This window comes from Perca fluviatilis, chromosome 17 (genome assembly GCF_010015445.1).
Source record: "Perca fluviatilis chromosome 17, GENO_Pfluv_1.0, whole genome shotgun sequence".
Lineage (NCBI taxonomy): Eukaryota > Metazoa > Chordata > Actinopteri > Perciformes > Percidae > Perca > Perca fluviatilis.
Window position 1 is genome coordinate 1866208 of NC_053128.1, and position 17666 is coordinate 1883873.

Consider the following 17666-nt stretch of genomic DNA (forward strand, 5'->3'; position numbering starts at 1 on the left):
CCAAGGATCCCATAGGCCAATCACAGCGTTACATCACTGTTTTAAAAGCTGCTTCTCTCCCTGTGCTATCAGCTGTCATTTCAGGAAGACGTTGTGTTGACAGCTGTATGGCGAGCGTTCCTGTGCTGTTCTGCGCTCTGCGGTCTCGCAATGTCGGATTTCGAGTCTGATCCCGCATCGGACCCAGGTCCTGATCCCTTCTCTTCACCGGCGGCTATTCCTGCTTCTTCGGACGGCGTCCGCAGGAGCTCTCACCTGGCTACTCTAAACAGTCCCTGCCCGGGCGCCGCGGCGTCGGACAGGCTCATTCTGCAGCTTCGGAATCGCGGAATCGTGGCGGCTTCAGGCTTACCTTTTCCGGACCTCAGCGAGCTGGCTGCCCAGGCGGGCTGTATTTCACCGGTTCCCTCACCTCCTGCTCCCGCGGCGGGTCGTGGTCGGAAGCGGTCGGCAAAGGCGGTCGCCCCTCCCCGTGCCCCGCCGAAGAGGCGCGGTGCAGCCCCTCTCAGCCAGGCGGCTGCTGTGGGCGTGCCAAGTGGGTCATCCAACACGAGTCTTATACTTGCTTCTCTTCAATCCCTGTCCGGCTCTCTTCAGTCCATGGACGCAAGGCTGCAGTCCATCGAAGCTTCGCCCGCTTTCGTCGGGTCCACGACCGCCGCCACCGCTGTGGCCTCTATGTCTCTGCTGGCGCACGGGTATCCTCTGCCTGTGCCTACAGCCCCGGGAGATGCCGAGTTTTCCCTGGCCACCTCTGCTCCGGCGCAGTTTTTAGGTAGGCCGTATATTCCTGCTGCTGCCAATATCTCTGCCCGCTTGCGGGCGAAAATCTTGCAGGGCAAGGACGTGAATTTGGTGAGCCTGATTCTGCCTTCCCCGGAATGCGAGAGGAATATGGTGTCCGGGGATGGGTTCTCCACGGTGTTCAAGTCTGCAGACCCCAGGCTGTGCAAGGAGCTGTCCATAGGACAGTTCCTGGTTGCTTTCGGGTTGTTTCGGGATGTTATCTGCTCCGTGTACCCGGGCCGGAGGCCTGAACTGGATTCCTATTTGGCGCTGATTGGCAACCTAAACCTGAAGTATGGAAGGAATATTTTCTTCCAATACCATAAGGCGTTTTCTAGCAAGGCTACGTTGCATCTCACACGGTCTAACGTCCGGGTGGACTGGTCGATGGTGGATCTCGAGCTCCTCGTGATGCTCGTGGGCGGCGCGCTGGTCATTGCTTGCTCCGCCTGCAGCGCTCAGGGCCACATGGCCTCCCTGTGCCCTGTGGCAGCGGTTCGCACGGGGCCTGGTGCTGCCTCTCAGCCCCCTCTCCGTGGTTCCCCGCCCGGCGGCCCCTCCCGCAGACAACAGGTTCCTCAGAATTACAATCCTCCCATTTGCAATAACTTTAACGAAGGTGTATGTTCTTTTACCAATTGCATTTTTCTCCATGTATGCAGCGCTTGCCGGGACGCGCAGCCCGGCGGAAGCCTCGGCCTGACTCAAAGATATAATGACTGTTCATCCTTCCACCCCATTAAATCTTCGTAATTTTGCATATGAATTGGCTTCTCATCCTGACTCCGTGTTTGTGGATCACCTGCTCTCTGGGCTATCTCAAGGTTTTAGAGTGGGCGTGCTTGAGGTTCCTTCCGTCTCGTTCGTCACTAAAAATCAGCTTTCTGCGGTCTCCGACCCCGCGACCGTTTTCCGGCTGCTGGCGTTGGAGGTCGATAAGGGTTACGTTATCGGACCTTTCAGCTCGTCTCCATTCGCGGTGTTGCGCGTCAGTCCCATCGGCGTGGCTACTCGGAAGTATTCGGGAAAGAAACGCCTAATCTTTGATTTATCTGCGCCGCACAACGGGCCTGTCGCGAGCATCAATAGTCTCATTCCGACCGTCCCTTTTTCTCTGCATTATGCCACGGTGGATAACGCCATTAGATTGATTAAGCTGGCGGGGGTTGGCGCTTGGCTCTCCAAGGCGGACATCACTGACGCATTTAAAGTTGTGCCCATTCATCCTTCGCAGTTGCCCCTTTTTGGCGTTAGGTGGGACTCTAAGTTCTATTTTGGGGTGCGTTTAACCTTTGGCTGCCGTAGCAGCCCGTGCATTTTTAACCACGTTTCCGAGGCCCTGTGCTGGATCCTGCTTAACAGGGTGCGGGTGCCCTCGCTGCTTCACTTGTTGGACGACTTTTTACTTGTGGGCCCCCCTCACGATGGCTCCGACGCGTCCTTGGGCAGGCTGCGGCGCTGTTTCGGGTCCCTCGGCGTCCCCCTGTCCGAGGCAAAGACTATCGGTCCCGCCACCTGTTTGGAGTTTCTCGGCATTACCCTAGATTCCGTTGGCATGAAAGCGTCTCTCCCGCTCGATAAATTGCTAAGCGTTCGCAGCATTGCTGCGTCCCATTCTTCCGCCGTCACCATCTGTAAACGTCAGTTGCTCTCCCTCCTCGGGCATCTCAATTTCGCCATATGCGTGATCCCGCAAGGGCGCTCGTTTATTTCCAGGTTGCTGTCTCTCACTTGCACGATCGCGTGTCTCTCGATGCCGGGTGCCGTTCCGATTTACGTTTCTGGTCTCATCTTCTGGAGCACTGGAACAGGGTTTCTTTCTTTTATGACGAGTTGTTGCACTCGTCGGACTACCTGCGGTTTTTTACCGACGCTGCCCTTTCCGCGTTTTTTTTTTTTTTTTTTCAAGACCAGTGGTTCTCAGGCCACTGGCCTCCCAACTTTTCCCAGTCCGATTCATCCGCCCTGCATGAGGTCTACCCAATTGCGGTATCTTGCCACGTCTGGGGGCATCATTGGAAGCGTAAACGCATCTCAGTCATGTGCGATAATCAGGCGGTTGTCAGCATAATAAATAGAGGGCTCTCTTCGTGTAGAAAAATCATGCCATTCATGAGAAGCATCACATGGTCCGCGGTGATGAATATTTTATAATTTTATCAATTTTATCATGGTGATGAATAATTTTATCATCACTGCCCGCCATGTCCCCGGGCATTTCAACGACGCGGCTGATGCTCTGTCTCGTTTTCACTTTCAGACCTTTCGAAGTCTCTGCCTGTCAGCCAGCCCCGTCCCGGTAGCGCTTCCCTCTATTCAAGAGCTAGAGCTGCATTAAACCTCAACCCATTGCATCAACACCTAGAATCCTCCAAAATGTACATGAGGAAAGGTCTAGCGGCGTCCACTCTTAAAACTTACGATTTTGCCTGGCATACTTTTTCCCTATTCTGTGTAATCATTTGCGTACCTCCCAGACCTGTTCTCGTTAAAAGCATTTGTGCATTCATATGTTATTGTACCGACACTCGCAACTTCAAGGTGCAGTATACTCGTGGGTTGATTGCAGGAATTCAGTTTCATATTAAATGTTATGATCCATCGTTTCCAAGCCTCCTTTCTAATCCGGCTATTAAATTACTGTTGAAGGGTGTCTCTAAAACTCACCGCACTTCTCCCGACCTCAGGCAGCCTATCACGCTCGGCATTTTACATAATTTAGTGTCGACACTCAGGGCAGGTGTATTTTCCCCTTATTTAGACGCACTTCTGGAGTCCGTTTTCCTGTTAGCTTTCTATGCATTTCTAAGATGCGGTGAATTTGCTACTCCTTTTACATCCTTCAACCCCGATGTTGATATTACTTTCTCTGATCTGGCTTTTCAAGCTAATCACTACTGCTTACAACTTAAGCATTCTAAACGCGGAGGAGCTTGCTCAGTTATCGTCGCCCGTACAGATACATTATTTTGCCCATTTAAATCTATGTTGAACTATCTTAAAGCCAGGCCTTCTACTAACTCCCTCGCGCCTCTGTTCATTATTTCGGGGGATCGTCCCTTGTCTAAAGGGTGGTTTAGGCAACATCTGGAAGCAGTTCTCCTCAAATCTGGTCTTTCGCCGCAGCATTATTCAGGGCATTCATTCAGGATAGGGGCCGCTACCACAGCGGCCAATCAAGGAATGTCTCGGACCTCGCTGTAAAGGCTGGGTCGGTGGACTTCTTCGGCTTACTCTTCTTACATTCGTCCCGACGTCAATTTCGTCCTCACCAATCAACGATCCCTAAAGCCGTAATCCGGTAAGATACAAACTGTGGGTGTGTTTTCATGTGGGCCACGGGGTGGCATGTCTCACATTCACGGGGCAATCCCGTTCATATCCTAATACAAGAAAATGATCTAATTTCACGGCTGCATTGCCATAAACGGCGGAGATGCCTCGTTTCTTCATGTTTCACGGCGTGTGCCGTAACAGCATATAACCGGTGGTGGTGTAATACTTCAGTAGCCGTTGTTTCGACGGAATATCGTTCATAATAGATTAATGACTAAGCAAATACGGAAGCTATGTTTCATTCTATGTACCGGCCGAGTTGCCGTACCGGCGGAGATGCCGTGTTGCCGGCCTGAGTTGCCGATGACGAAATACGGCAGGATTTCGCATGCTGTTTAGGGGACGGATCACTGCATTTGCTTTCTGTTTCAGATCCGTGCCACCCGGAGGTAAGCTTCATAATTTATTAATTAAAAACATTTTAATTTTCGTGTTTATTTCCTTCATGTCCAATTTCAGTCATGTTTTGGGGGTTACATCTTGGTTCCCTACCCCTACAGTAAATGTATTAATATATTAAATGTATTAATAACGATGGAGTTCAATCTCCAAAACATTGTACACTACATGCTGTTGTACATTAAACCTTTTGCATATCTGCAAACAAGTCTCTCCTGATTGAAATGTAGCTCAGCGCAAATTCTTTCAGGAAGACCTAACAAGTAAACAGTCCCTCCTAAGCGAATCAGGGCTGGAGGCGTTCACCTTCTGATAATCCAATCAGGATCGGCCAAGGAACCCATAGGCCAATCACAGCGTTACATCACTGTTTTAAAAGCTGCTTCTCTCCCTGTGCTATCAGCTGTCATTTCAGGAAGACGTCGTCCCTCCTCCTCCCCTTCCGCCTCCCGTCCTAGGGGTTTCTCCGGCTGTCGCTCCGATGCCTTCTCGGTCTAGTTTCCGGCTTTCTCCGCCACCACCGGTGTCTGGATTCCATCGGGGGGTTACATCTTGGTTCCCTACCCCTACATTAAATGTATTAATATATTAAATGTATTAATAAAGATGGAGTTCAATCTCCAAAACATTGTACACTACGTGCTGTTGTACATTAAACCTTTTGCATATCTGCAAACAAGTCTCTCCTGATTGAAATAATACTTGTTTGAATTCATAAACATTTGATCGTATAACAGCATCCAAAAAAACTACATCAGAAAGAAAAGTAATTTGTTTTTACCTCAAAACAACCTTTTGTAGATAATGCTGTCAGGAAGTTTCAAATGTGGCTCCCTTTTTAGCAAGAATGGAGGGAAACTAAGGGCGTTTCCCAATATGTGTTCTTCTATTGACTTGTGTGCTTGTGTCCCTGTGAAACGTCATCTCGTGTTGCCAAAGTACTGTCCCAATACACGAGTTCGCATTTCGCCAAGAACAGTTAAAATTCCCGGATGTATTCTTGACACGCCCATTTACCGAGGATACATCGGTTGGTAACTTGTATGAACTTCGCAGCACCTGTATCCCAACATTCATTTCGGCATTCAATGATGGTTGGATTTCCAGTACATAGACAGCCCAAAAACGCATTTTCGCCATCTTATTCATCACTAAATTCACTTCTGAGAACATTTTAGGCGAGAAATCAACGGTTTATATTTCGAATATAGGCAGTCTTGCGAAAATCTTTCCCGAATTGACAATTTGCTCCAAAGTTTTCGGAGTTTTCGGGGGTCCATAAAATGACGTGGCCGCCAGCTTGCGCCTGCCGGGGCCGCTTGCTCGGCGCTCGGACAGTCACACTCGGAGACCCCGCTGTAAGATGGAGGTCTTTTAGACCGGTCCCGTAAATAAGAGGCTTTTATTTCACCGTTTCGGATCGTTTGTTTAAATATCACAACACATGTGGTTAACTGTCTTTTCGGAGTTAAACTCAACAAGCACACACACACACACACACACACACACACACACACACACACACACACACACACACACACACACACACACACACACACACACACAGCGCAGCAGGCAGAGGAGAGATATAGGCTACCATAGATAGACTGTATATTATTAGTCTATGAGATATACCCGTTTCTTTTCGGGAGACTTGTTTAAATTATGCCATAGGCTATAGCCTACATTATATTTTGTATTTAGTACATATTTTTGGTGTATTTGTTTTCTGATTTATTAGAAGTTGAGTTTCAGTCTTTATGATAAATGAACAGTTGTACATAAAGTGGTAACATGCTATGACATGTTATGTAGACTAAAGGGGAGACACCAACCTTTATAATTTGAATTTCTAATTTCCATCTCCATGGGCATATACAGCGCACTACAATAATATAGAAACGATAATTCCACATAACACTAATAGGAACACATAGGACACACCAGTGCATATGCCTATTTATTTGTTTCATTTAAACTGACTTAAACTTATATGTTAATAATAGTAGGGATCAAGTTCCACTCTTTTGAATAAATAAGGGGTGTTTGAGCTAAACCATAAACAATAAAATTAAAGCTCAATTAGTTTTATTTTTCAATATTATTGCAATAATTGTAGCATTATGAGGTTTTCTTGTCCGGAGATTGTTTTAAAGTGCCCATATTATGAAAAAAACACTTTTTCTGGGATTTGGGGTGTTCTTTTGTGTCTCTGGTGCTTCCACACACATTCAAACTTTGAAAAAAATCCATCCATGCTGTTTTGAGTGAGATGCGGTTTCTGAATGTGTCCTGCCTTCAGTCTCCTAGTGAGCTGTTCAAAATCGGCTCGGACTGTGACGTCACAGTCCGAAATGAGCTGGCTAACCGCAACCGTTAGCTCGTAGCTAATGCTAACACTAGCATGGTACCTCGTTCTCAATAGCAAAGCACTGCTACAACACACACAAGTTCACCATAATCTACAAAAGAACTACTTACATATGCGCCCTCATTTAGAAGTCTCCCAGCTAATCCTGCCTTGTAACTGACTGAAGTTGGAGAAACAGCCATAGTTTTTTACTTCTATGGAGCTAGCTAGCTGACATGATCTACATCTGAGCTACTGAGCATGTGCGAGTGCAATCAAAGATAGTACAGAAGAAGAAGAAGAAAAGAGGTCTCACTCTGTAGCTAAAACAGAAACCAGGTGAAAAGAGGATCTGCAGCAGTGACAGAGAGCTGTGCAGTACAACAAAAATATGGTGTTTTTTGAAAACTAAACCATGTAAACCTATTCTGGTACAACCTTAAAATACAATTATGAACCTGAAAATGAGTATAATATGGGCGCTTTAATACAAAGTGGTTATATTGTTGTGGTTTTTATTTCTAGCTGGTATTTTGGAGCACTGCAGGTAGCCTCTGTGCTGGGAGTGTTGAGCAATAACAGGAAGAACGCATCGTCTCAAACTGTTAACAGCGTTTTCTGTGCTTGTGAACTTGCGAGTTAATTCTTCCAAGAACAACCAGCAAGAACGTTCTTCCCAGGACAAGTCCGTACTTTGCATTCTTGGTATTGAGAGACGCCCTAACTGAGCAGGAGCACAGTGAGGGTCATCACTCTAGGTAGTTTCTGATTGGAGGAATTCAAGGTGTTACAACCACCCCCTGTTACAACTGTCCCTGGTCTCCCCAACTTGGAAAATAAAGTCATAATTCTAATAAAAAAGTCCGAATTCTGAGAATAAAGTCTTAAAGAATTGGCGGATAAAGTCTTTCTGACTTTATTCTCAGAATTATTTTTCTCAGAACTAGTAAAATATTATGAATTATAATTCTGTTAATGATGGTGCTGCAGCCTCAGTGGGATTAGTAGGCGTAGTAGCCCACTTTTTCGCCCACAGTATTGCACTTAAATGAAATAGATTATAGGTTCAATACCATTTCACCAGTAATATTAGGATTTACTTATGATTAAATAGGCTATGATACACTAGCCTATATTGGAATATACACATTTACTCTAGCACAAATTTTCTCCCACGCAAATTCTCTCTCTTTTGCAGCAGCCGCTGTGTTGCTTTTTTTAGCTCGCTGTATGTGCGCATTTGTATTTCCGCCGACCCGTTTTGGTTGTTACCATGGTGAATCGTAATATCATGGCTCCATTCATGCTGCCTTTTTCTTGTGGTGGTGCACGCGCGTGAACCTACTCCGAGTTGATTGAACCAACTCATATCAGCTGACTTGATACTATAAATAAAATTGAATTGAATTCTGGAACCGAAAACTCAGAGTTTCCATCTCAGGGTAAATCAACTCAGACATCAGGGTTAGACCCCGAGTTTGTTAAACCTTCTACCTGAAACAGATCCCAGCTCTGTCATGGGTACAACGTTGGACTCAAATGCTTGACTCAACTCGGAGTAGAAGGTGAGTTTGTTTATTAATTAATAAACAATCCAGGCAACGGTACAAATCCAACAGGCAGAAGACGAGGTCGAAAATTCAGGCAATAGATCTGAGGTCCGTTCCAGGTAGCAGGGTTAACAAACTCTGAGTCTAACCTTGAACTCTGAGTTGATTTACCCTGAGATGGGGAACTCTGAGTTTTCGGTTCCAGAACAGCTGATTTGAGTTGGTTCAATCAACTCGGAGTAGGTTCACTCAGGGTTACGCGTGTGCACAACCACTATAAAAAGGCAGCATGAATGGAGCCATGATTCTATGATTCACCATGGCAACAGCCAACAAAACTCGGTCGGCATACTTCACGCCTCTTGAACTGGAAATACTCATGCAGGCGTACAGCGAGTATGAACATATATTTCGTAAAAAGAGCAACACAGCTTCTGCACATACTAGGCCTACACACAGGCCTGAAATACACACCCATGCTCATATTTAATCACAAATATAACATTACTGGTAAAACTGGTGGAATGGTATTGAACCTAGCCTATAATCTATTTCATTTAGGTGCAATCCTGCGGGTGAAAAACGCTCTTGGAAGCAGCTGAAAATGAAATATAAGAACATAGTTCAAACAGGTAAGACTTAAGTGTAATAGGCTCATGGCTGTACCTCATTTTAATCACATTTTAAATATGAGTAAATATTCATTGGCAATTTGAATGTGCTGTAGTCTATCCCCAACTAATGTTCACATACATAGATGTCCTCTCGCCCATCCTCCTTTGTTAATTAAAAGGGCCCATTTAAATTCTACTAAGCCAACAGAAAGTTGGCAGAGGCCAGGAGAACTGGTGGAGGACCAGCACCACCACCTCTGACAGAGGCAGAGGAGCTGGCCCTGAGCCAGAATGCAGGAAGGCCAGTGGCTGAAGGTATCCCTGGAGGGAGCTCTTCCTCTGAGCCAGCCACATCACAGGACACAAGTGCCTTCATAAGATGTAATAGGCTTATATTTATCTTCTTTTATGCCTATTTATATTTTAGAGATATTATTCCCCTCTTCATGGGTTTGTCATTTATTCCAACAGATTCCGATGGTGTTCTCACACTCGTGGACCCTCACGTCACAGCAGAACTCCTTGAAGCTGTAAGTAGACAACTAAATACTCCAGACATGATGCAAGTAGTTTAAAGTCTAACGAAACAATACTCTTCACAGGAGGAAACGGATGAAGAGGACACATTGTCTGCCACCACAGAAATGGATCCAGAGAGGCCTACATACAGTGCCTTGCGAAAGTATTCGGCCCCCTTGAACGTTTCGACCTTTTGCCACATTTCAGGCCTCAAACATAAAGATATAAAACTGTAACTTTTTGTGAAGAATCAACAACAAGTGGGTCCCAATTATGAAGTGGAACGAAATTCATTGGCTATTTCAAACTTTTTTAACAAATAAAAAACTGAAAAAGTGGGTACAAAATTATTCAGCCCCTTTACTTTCAGTGCAGCAAACTCTCTCAGAAGTTCAGTGAGGATCTCTGAATGATCCAATGTTGACCTAAATTAATAATATGATAAATAGAATCCAGCTGTGTGTAATCAAGTCTCCGTATAAATGCACCTGCTCTGTGATAGTCTCAGAGGTCCGTGTAAAGCACAGAGAGCATCATGAAGAACAAGGAACACACCAGGCAGTTCCGAGATACTGTTGTGGAGAAGTTTAAAGCCGGTTGGATACCAAAAGATTTCCCAAGCTTTAAACATCCCAAGGAGCACTGTGCAAGCGATAATATTGAAATGGAAGGAGTATCAGACCACTACAAATCTGAAGACCCGGCCGTCCCTCTAAACTTTCAGCTCATACAATGAGAAGACTGATCAGAGATGCAGCCAAGAGGCCCATGATCACTCTGGATGAACTGCAGAGATCTACAGCTGAGGTGGGAGACTCTGTCCATGGGACAACAATCAGTCGTATGCTACCAAATCTGGCCTTTATGGAAGAGTGGCAAGAAGAAAGCCATTTCTTAAAGATATCCATAAAAAGGTCGTTTAAAGTTTGCCAAAAGCCACCTGGGAGACACACCAAACATGTGGAAGAAGGTGCTGTGGTCAGATGAAACCAAAATCGAACTTTTTGGCAACAATGCAAAACGTTATGTTTGGCGTAAAAGCAACACAGCTCATCACCCTGAACACACCATCCCCACTGTCAAACATGGTGGTGGCAGCATCATGGTTTGGGCCTGCTTTTCTTCAGCAGGGACAGGGAAGATGGTTAAAATTGATGGGAAGATGGATGGAGCCAAATACAGGACCATTCTGGAAGAAAACCTGATGGAGTCTGCAAAAGACCTGAGACTGGGACGGAGATTTGTCTTCCAACAAGACAATGATCCAAAACATAAAGCAAAATCTACAATGGAATGGTTCACAAATAAACATATCCAGGTGTTAGAATGGCCAAGTCAAAGTCCAGACCTGAATCCAATCGAGAATCTGTGGAAAGAACTGAAAACTGCTGTTCACAAACGCTCTCCATCCAACCTCACTGAGCTCGAGCTGTTTTGCAAGGAGGAATGGGCAAAAATGTCAGTCTCTCGATATGCAAAACTGATAGAGACATACCCCAAGCGACTTACAGCTGTAATCGCAGCAAAAGGTAGCGCTACAAAGTATTAACTTAACGGGGCTGAATAATTTTGCACGCCCAATATTTCAGTTTTTTATTTGTTTAAAAGGTTTGAAATATCCAATAAATTTCGTTCCACTTCATGATTGTGACCCACTTGTTGTTGATTCTTCACAAAAAATTACAGTTTTATATCTTTATGTTTGAGGCCTGAAATGTGGCAAAAGGTCGAAAAGTTCAAGGGGGCCGAATACTTTCGCAAGGCACTGTAGGTAGGATATCACCACTATGTTACTGATAGTCATCTCCACATTCACAATTCTTAACACTGCTGTGTGGTATTAACCCAGTATCACATGTGACATGTATGACAGGATATTCTATTTTTCTTTTAACAGAACATGGCTGGGCAACAGGAGGGTCCATCAACTTCCACAGCACAGATGAACACAGTGAGATGTCCAGCAACTGCCAGAGGTTCTTTCTGTGGAAATAATCAACTGTATGACTTCTTTTTTAATGATTTTATGTATTCCCAGTTACCTGTGAAGGACCTTTACAAGATGCATCTGATACAGCAAATGAAAAAAACAGACCTTGAAATGGCATTGTTGGACCGCCAAATTAAAAAGACTGATCTGGAAATCGAAATCCTCAAACACAAGTTAAAGGTGGGTGAATGGTCACAGGTGACTTGTGTTAGTTACTGGAACAATATATAAAAAACCTAATGTTGCTTTTGTGTTTTTAGGAAATAAAGAAGACAAAATAAAATTTGAATTATTTGTCTTTATTTGGGTGGTGCTTGTGTTTTAGTTGATGAAGTGATTCCTACATATAATGTCCCTGACTGCTCTTCCATCCTGGACATCTGCAGGGTGGATAGGGTCCTCATCAGGGTCCTCTACATGTAGGGCAGGGCGTTGCTCTCCCATAATTGTGGCAATATTATGGAGAACAACACATGCCACAATAATGTCACAGGCCCTCTCAGGGGTTACCCTGAGGTGGCGTAGGCACTGGAAACGAGCTTTCAGCAGGCCTATGGTCATCTCCCCCCGGGCTCTAGTACTGCAGTGGGCCACATTGAAGTTTCGTTGGGGGCCTGGCTCCGGGTCAGGGTAAGCAGAGTGGGCTGGCATGTGTAACCCCTGTCACCCAGCAGAAGGCCTTCAAACTCTCCTGTAATGCATAGTGTATACATTGAGTGTATTTAAGGAGGGAGACAGATGAATAATACTTTACAAAGCTTAAGGCTGCTTACCACGTTCCAGTCTGTTGCTCAGGGCACACTCACGATATATCCGTGAGTCATGCACAGACCCAGGCCATTTGGCCTCCACGTTGGTTATTAGATATGCAGCATCACATATGATCTTGACAGTGCAGAGCATGACAGATGTTACTTGCAGTATTGTGATGCAGTTTGTTACATTTTGGGACAGTGGTCAATTTACCTGCACATTAATGCTGTGAATGGACTTCCTATTCACATAGTCCACTTCATTTTCGTAAGGAGCAGTGATTGGAATGTGTGTGCCATCAATGCAGCCAATCACATTGGGAAATCCTAAAAGGAATTTGAATTACTTATACCATTCTGATCTTGCAGCACCATGTCATTATCCGAATTATAATTAATAATTTATCACTGTAAGAGTTTTACATTATTCACCTGCAATCCTGTGGAACTCTACTTTAATGGCTCTCACTGGTTTGTGTCCAGGGAACACTACAAACACGTTTAAAAAAACGTTTCAGAGCGAGGCACACTTTTCTGACGGATCTGCATACAGTGGCTTTACCAAGATGCTCCGCGTCACCAGTGTTGTAAAGAAAACTGCCGTTTGCAAAAAAACGTAATGCAACACAAAGAATCTGCTTGGATGTAAGAGCATGTCCACGATGGTTGATGTTAGTGATATGTGGACGGATAAGGTTATGCACGTATCTGATAGACTGTGAAGAGAAACGATACCGCTCAAATAGGTAGTTATCTGGAAACAAAAATACATCTCGATATCCTCTCCCGACGAATGTTTAACTCCCTGCGAAGTAATAAAGCTTCATCAATCGGATCGTCGACAAAAGGACATGCCATGTTTTAGAAAAAAACTTTAGTGTCCAACGTTAAATTACTTAATGAAACAATCCTATTTTAATCATGCAGATGACAAAACTGCACTAAAATGCACCTGATCCAGACTGAATGAATGAGGAAATGAATGCGCGCTGTGTCAGAGGGAGGAGACTGAGAGAAACTCGAGGTTTCTTAAAGAAAACCTGCTCCCAACCAGGTTAGGTTCACAGGCTCAGTTACCATAGTAACTGACTCTGAGGTTAAGTTACCTCTCTTTCTGGAACGGAAAACCCAGAGTTTCCCTCATCTCAGGGTTAACCAACTCAGAGTTTTCACTAAACCTGCTTTCTGGAACGGGCCTCAGGAAACAAACACTAGAAAACGCAGGAGAGTGAGACACACGAGGAGTAACAACAATCTGGCAGGGAACAAGTGAAACAAGGGGGTATATATACACGGGGGATGGGAAGACAGCTACACACAGGTGAATCACATTAGGGTGGGGACAGGTAATCATTAAAGGCGGGAACAAACAAAGACAGGAAGACAAGTGACCAGGGATGTAACCAAACAGTGGATTTCAAAATAAAACAGGAATTCCATGAAAACAAACAGAAAACATGAAACCAACTTAAACACAGAAACTTGACAGAAGGACAAAAACATGACCAGCTCTTAATTATAAAGGGACTTCCTTTGACACACTGAGCTCCTCTCTTCTCTCGCTTTCCATCTGTGTGCATCCATGTGCCAGAAATGTTTGTTACTAACTTAGCTCTGGGGAGCTTATTCCCCGGAGTCCATGTGTTTTCTCGCCCTGCAGTTTTCCTTGGATTAAGGTGGCACCTAAATCATGGTTGCAGCTGTCGCCGTGGTCCTGCTCCGCGCCCTGCTGTGCCCTACTACGCTCTGCAACGCCCCCCTACGCCCTGAACTACTACAACTATTATTTCTAGTCACTATCTACTATCTTTATTGTTACTGTAAGTGCCACTGTTCATCATTCCAACTGCTATATTTATTATAAATCATATTTCTCTATAAATCTGTATCAGTGTCTCTGTGTCCCACCGGCAGGGACAGATGTTGCCCACAGAGAGCCTGGGTCTGTCTGAGGTTTTTCCCTAAAAGGGAGTTTTTCCTCGTCACCGTCGCACTAAATGCTTGCTCTTGGGGGGGAATTGTTGAGTTTTTGTAAATGATAGAGTGTGGTCTAGACCTACTCTATCTGTAAAGTGTCTTGAGATAACTCTTGTTATGATTTGATACTATAAATAAAATTGAATTGAATTATTTTTTTGTGTCTGTCTGTCGGTTACAGTTTGTTAACAGTACTTAGAACCTTCTGGCAGAGTGGTTAAAACGAAAACAGATGCATGTATGTGTCAGACTCATACAAGTATGACATTTTCTTTTTTACAATATATAAAACCTTTATTTAGATAGGTTAGATGTCAGTATTATTATTCAATCTATCTTTTAACACGGACAATCAGTCCCACTCTTATATTCTACTAGTCTGTTCTATTAGTAACTCAATTCTACTAATAATATAATGCTGACTTTTTAAATTGCCTAAAACACCAGCCTAAAAAGGACTTGAATGGTTCTGTCCCTCCCCTTCCTCTCTCTGTGTGTTGCTGTTCTCAAACGTCGTTCTCTTCTGGAAAAAAACACCAAACATCGAGCAAGCTCCATGCTGAAAATGGCAAGTTTTAAAGAAAATTTGGATGGTGCAACAAGGCAGACCTGCTTGGTTCTCTCGGGACACTAGACACTAGTACTTGTATACAGGGCCACGAATGGATCAGCCCCAGCATACATCCAGGACATGGTCCAACCCTATACCCCAACCCGCCCACTCCGCTCTGCATCAGCCAACCTGTATATATATATATATATATATATATATATATACACACACACACACACACACACACACACACACACACACACACACACACACACACACATATATATATATATATATATATACACACACATATATATACACACATATATATACACACACATATATATATATATCTACACATATATATATATATATATATATATACACACACATATATATAAACACATATACATATATATATATATATATATATATATATATATTCTCCGTGAACCATCACCTTATCGTGGTGGAGGGGCCAGACAAAGAATGGTTCAAAAACCCCAATGGAAAAACAAGGTAGAAATGGAGTGACCCTGCCCGGAGGAAGCCCGGGGCCCCCCGCTGGCGGAGCCAGGCCCAGACGGGCGGGCTCGTCGGCGCAGCCTGGTGGCCGGTTTGCCACGGAGCCCGGCGGGCACAGCCCGAACAAGCTACGTGGCTCCCATCTCTCCAGCCCATGGGCCCACCACCTGTGGGAGGAACCGCTGGGTCGGGTGCGCTGCCACATGGGTGGCAGTGAAGGTCAGGGGCCTCGACGGACCAGACCCGGGCAGCAGACGCTGGCTCTGGGGACGTGAACGTCACCTCTCTGTGGGGAAGGAGCCGGAACTGGTGCGGGAGGTGGAGCGCTACCGTTAGATCTGGTGGGGCTTACCTTTACGCACAGTCTCGGTTCTGGAACCGTACTCCTGGATAGGGGTTGGACTCTTTTCTTCTCGAGTTGCTCAGGGTGTGCGGCGCTGGGCGGGGTGTGGGGATACTAACAAGCCCCCGGCTGAGCGCCGCTACGTTGGAGTTTACCCCGGTGGACGAGAGGGTCGCCTCCCTACGCCTGCGAGTTGTGGGGGGGAAAACTCTGACTGTTGTTTGTGCATATGCACCAAACAGGAGTTTGGAGTATTCGGCCTTCTTGGAGACCTTGAGTGGAGTCCTGCATGGGGCGCCAGTGGGGGACTCCATTGTTCTGCTGGGGGACTTCAACGCACACGTGGGCAATGATGGAGACACCTGGAGAGGCGTGATTGGGAGGAACGGCCTCCCTGATCTAAACCAGAGTGGTTGTTTGTTGTTGGACTTCCGTGCTAGTCATGGATTGTCTATAACGAACACCATGTTCGAACATAGGGATGCTCATAAGTGTACCTGGTATCAGAGCACCCTAGGCCGAAGGTCAATGATCGATTTTATAATCGTTTCATCTGATCTGAGGCCATATGTTTTGGACACTCGGGTGAAGAGAGGGGCAGAGCTGTCAACCGATCACCATCTGGTGGTGAGTTGGGTCAGGGGGTGGGGGAAGACTCTGGACAGACCTGGTAAGCCCAAACGTGTAAATTGGGAACGTCTGGAGGAGGCCCCTGTCCAACGGACTTTCAACTCGCACCTCCGGCGGAGCTTTTCGTGCATCCCTGTGGAGGCTGGGGGCATTGAACCCGAGTGGACAATGTTCAAAGTTTCCATTGCTGAAGCTGCGGCGAGGAGCTGTGGTCTTAGGGTCTTAGGTGCCTCAAGGGGTGGTAACCCACGAACACCGTGGTGGACACCGGTGGTCAGGGAAGCCGTCCGACTGAAGAAGGAGTCTTTCCGGGATATGTTATCCCAGAGGACTCCGGAGGCAGTTGCAGGGTACCGAAGGGCGGTGGAAGGAGCATTTTGAGGAACTCCTGAATCCGACTAATACGCCCTCTATGTTAGAGGCAGAGCTGGAGGATGACGGGGGATTGTCGTCGATTTCCCAGGCGGAAGTCACTGATGTAGTCAAACAACTCCACAGTGGCAAAGCCCCGGGGATTGATGAGATCCGTCCAGAAATGCTCAAGGCTCTGGGTGTGGAGGGGCTGTCCTGGTTGACACGTCTCTTCAACATTGCGTGGAAGTCTGGAACAGTGCCAAAGGAGTGGCAGACTGGGGTGGTGGTTCCCTTTTTTAAAAAGGGGGACCAGAGGGTGTGTGCCAATTACAGGGGTATCACACTTCTCAGCCTCCCTGGTAAAGTCTACTCCAAGGTGCTGGAAAGGAGGGTTCGGCCGATAGTCGAACCTCAGGTTGAGGAGGAACAATGCGATTCCGTCCTGGTCGGTGAACAACGGACCAGCTCTTCACTCGCAAGGATCCTGGAGGGGGCCTGGGAGTATGTCTCAACCGGTCTACATGTGTTTTGTGGATTGGTGGCAAGGCATGACCGGGTCCCCCGGGAGATACTGTGGGAGGTGCGCGCGGAGTATGGGGTGAGGGGGTCTCTACTCAGGGCCATCCAACTTCTGTACGACCAAAGTGAGAGCTGTGTCCGGTTTTCGGGAGTAAGTCGGACTCGTTTCAGGTGAGGGTTGGCCTCCGCCAGGGCTGGCCGCTTTGTCACCAATCCTGTTTGTAATATTTATGGACAGGATATTGAGGCGTAGTCGGGGTGGGGGGGGGTTGCAGTTCGTTGGGCTGGGGATCTCATCGCTGCTTTTGCAGATGATGTGGTCCTGATGGCATCATCGGCCTCGCGACCTTCAGCACTCACTGGATCGGTTCGCAGCCGAGTGTGAAGCGGTTGGGATGAGGATCAGCACCTCTAAATCGGAGGCCATGGTTCTCAACAGGAAACCGATGGAATGCCTTCTCCAGGTAGG

The 17666-nt window shown here is 46.1% G+C and overlaps 1 pseudogene; it reads left to right on the forward strand.

Annotated features, from left to right (window-relative positions):
• The first annotated feature begins 1469 nt into the window (after positions 1 to 1469).
• LOC120545830 lies at positions 1470 to 11549 on the forward strand (annotated as a pseudogene).
• The last annotated feature ends 6117 nt before the right edge of the window (positions 11550 to 17666 follow it).